Source organism: Chiloscyllium plagiosum, chromosome 12 (genome assembly GCF_004010195.1).
Source record: "Chiloscyllium plagiosum isolate BGI_BamShark_2017 chromosome 12, ASM401019v2, whole genome shotgun sequence".
Classification (NCBI taxonomy): domain Eukaryota; kingdom Metazoa; phylum Chordata; class Chondrichthyes; order Orectolobiformes; family Hemiscylliidae; genus Chiloscyllium; species Chiloscyllium plagiosum.
Window position 1 is genome coordinate 22,749,589 of NC_057721.1, and position 3,502 is coordinate 22,753,090.

The following is a 3,502-nucleotide window of genomic DNA, read 5'->3' on the forward strand; positions in this document are numbered from 1 at the left end:
ATAAATTAAACTGCATTTATTTCAATGCAAGTGGCCTAACAGGGAAGGCAGATGAACTCAGGGCATGGTTAGGAACATGGGACTGGGATATCATAGCAATTACAGAAACATGGCTCAGGGATGGACAGGACTGGCAGCTTAATGTTCCAAGATACAAAGGCTACAGGAAGGACAGAAAGGGAGGCAAGAGAGAAGGGGGAGTGATGTTTTTGCTAAGGGATAGTATTACAGCTGTACTGAAGAAGGATATTCCCGGAAATACATCCAGAGGAGTTATTTGGGCGGAACTGAGAAATAAGAAAGGGATGATCACCTCATTGGATTGTATTATAGACCCCCTAATATTCAAAGGGAAATTGAGAAACAAATTTGTAAGGAGATCTCAGTTATCTGTCAGAATAATAGGGTGGTTATGGTAAGGGATTTTAACTTTCCAAACATAGACTGGGACAGCCATAGTGTTAAGGGTTCAGATGGAGTGGAATTTGTGAAGTGTGCATAAGAAAATTTTCTAATTCAGTATGTGGATGTACCTAGCAGAGAAGGTGCAAAACTTTACCGACCTACTCTTGGGAAATAAGGCAGGGCAGGTGACTGAGGTGTCAGTGGGGGAGCATTTTGGGAGCAGCGACCATAATTCTATTAGATTTAAAATAGTGATGGAAAAGGATAGACAAGATCTAAAAGTTGAAACTCTAAATTGGAGAAAGGTCAATTTTAACTGTATTAGGCAAGAACTTTCAAAAGATGATTGGAGGAAAATGTTCGCAGGTAATGGGGCGGCTGGAAAATGGGAAGCCTTCAGAAATGAGATAACGAGAGTCCAGAGAAAGTATATTCCTGTCAGGGTGAAAGGGAAGGCTGGTAGGAATAGGAATGGTGGATGACTTAAAAAAATTGAGGGTTTAGTTAAAAAATAGAAGGAAGCATATGTCAGGTATAGACAGGATAGATCGAGTGAATCCTTAGAAGAGTATAAAGGCAGTAGGAGTTTACTTTAGAGGGAAATCAGGAGGTCAAAAAAAGGGGACATGAGACAGCTTTGGCAAATAGAGTTAAGGAGAATCAAAAGGGATTTTACAAATACATTAAGGACAAAGGGGTAACTAGGGAGAGAATAGGGCCCCTCAAAGGTCCTTTGTGTGGAACCGCAGAAAATGGGGGAGATACTAAATGAGTATTTTGCATCAGTATTTACTGTGGAAAAGGTCATGTAAGATATAGAATGTAGGAAAGTAGATAGTGACATCTTGAAAAATGTCCATATTACAGAGGAGGAACAGCTTGATATCTTGAAATGGGTAAAGGTGGTTAAATCCCCAGGACCTGATCAGGTGTGCCCTAGAACCCTGTGGGAAACTAGGGAAGTGATTCCTGAGCCTCTTGCTGAGATATTTGTATCATCGATAGTCACAGGTGAGGTGCCAGAAGACTGGAGGTTGGCTAACGTGGTTACAGTATTCAAGAAAGTTGGTAAGGACAAGCCAGGGAACTACAGACCAATGAGCCTGATGTCGGTGGTGGGCGAGTTGTTGAAGGGAATCCTGAAGGACAGGATGTACATGTATTTGGAAAGGCAAGGACTGATTAGGGATAGTCAACATGGCTTTGTGCATGGGAAATCATGTCTCATAAACTTGATTGAGTTTTTTGAAGAAGCAACAAAGAGGACTGATGAGGGCAAAGCGGTAGATGTGATCTATATGGTGTTCGACAAGGTTTCCCATGGGAGACTGGTTGGCAAGGTTAGATCTCACGGAATACAGGGAGAACTAATCATTTGGATATAGAACTCGCTCAAAGGTATAAGACAGAGGGTGAGGGTGGTGGTGGAGGGTTGTTTTTCAGACTGGAGGCCTCTTTACCAGTGGAGTGTCACAAGGATCGGTCCTGGGTCACTTCTTTTCATCATTTATATAAATAATTTGGATGTGAGCATAAGAGGTACAATTAGTAAGTTTGCAGATGACACCAAAATTGTAGTGGACAGCGAAGAAGGATACCTCAGATTACAACGGTATCTTGATCAGATGGGCCAATGGGCTGAGGAGTGGCAGATGGAGTTTAATTCAGATAAATGCGAGGTGCTGCATTTTGGGAAAGCAAATCTTAGCAGGACGTAAACACTTAATGGTAAGGTCCTAGGGAGTGTTGCTGAACAAAGAGACCTTGGAGTGCAGGTTCATAGCTCCTTAGAAGTAGAGTTGCAGGTAGATAGGATAGTGAAGAAGGTGTTTGGTATGCTTTCCTTTATTGGTCAGAGTATTGAGTACAGGGGTTGTGAGGTCATTTTGTGGCTGTACAGGACATTGGATAGGCCACTATTAGACTATTGCATGCAATTCGGTCTCCTTCCTATCAGAAAGATGTTGTGAAACTTGAAAAGGTTCAGAAAAGATTTACAAGGATGTTGCCAAGGTTGGAGGATTTTAAGTTATAGGGAGAGGTTGAACAGGCAGGGACTGTTTTCCCTGGAGCGTCGGAGGCTGAGGGGTGACCTTATAGAGGTTTATAAAATTATGAGGGGCATGGATAGGATAAATAGACAAACTCTTTTCCCTGGGGTGGGGGAGTCCAGAACTAGAGGGCATAGGTTTAGGGTGAGAGGGGAAAGATATAAAAGATATAAAAGGGGCAACGTTTTCACGCAGAGGATGCTACGTGTATGGAATGAGCTGCCAGAGGAACTGGTGGAGACTAGTACAATTGCAACATTTAAAAGGCATTCGGATGGGCATATGAATAGGAAGGGTTTGGAGGGATATGGGCCGGGTGCTGGCAGGTTGGAGTAGATTACGGTGGGATATCTGGTTGGCATGGACGAGTTGGACCGAATGAGTCTGTTTCCGTTCTGTACATCTCTATGACTATGATTCTTATCCCTAACCCCTAAATCTCATGCAAACTCTAAGACTAACCGTCACCCCTGAACCTGTCATTGAACCTGACAGTGACCCTGACCCTCACCCTGACCCTGACCCTAACCCTTAACCTAATGCTAACCCTAAATTTAATTCTAACCCGAAGACTAACCTTAACCTCTGACCTGGTCATTGAACCTGACCCTGATCTTGACCCTGACCCCGACACTGACCCTAACCCTAATCCTCATCGTAAACATAATGCAGGCCTAACGCGAACCCTAACCCTAACCATAAACCTATTGCAGATGAACACAGGCCTTCTTCACAGACCATCACCTAACCCTAACCCTAACCCACATCCTTCCCCAACACTAAACGTATCCCTAACCCTAAACCTTACACTCTCGCAGCCCTAGCCCTATCCCTAACCATAACCATAGCCCTAGTTCTAGTCCAAACCCTAAACCAATACCTAACCCAAAACCTAACCCTAAATGTAGTCCTAGCCCTAATCCTAATCCTAACCTTAACCCTGACCATAAACCTAACCCAGACCCTAACCCAAACCCTAACCCTAACCCTAACACTGACCTTGCCTCCAACCTTAACCCTAACCCTAACCCTAACCCTAACCCTAA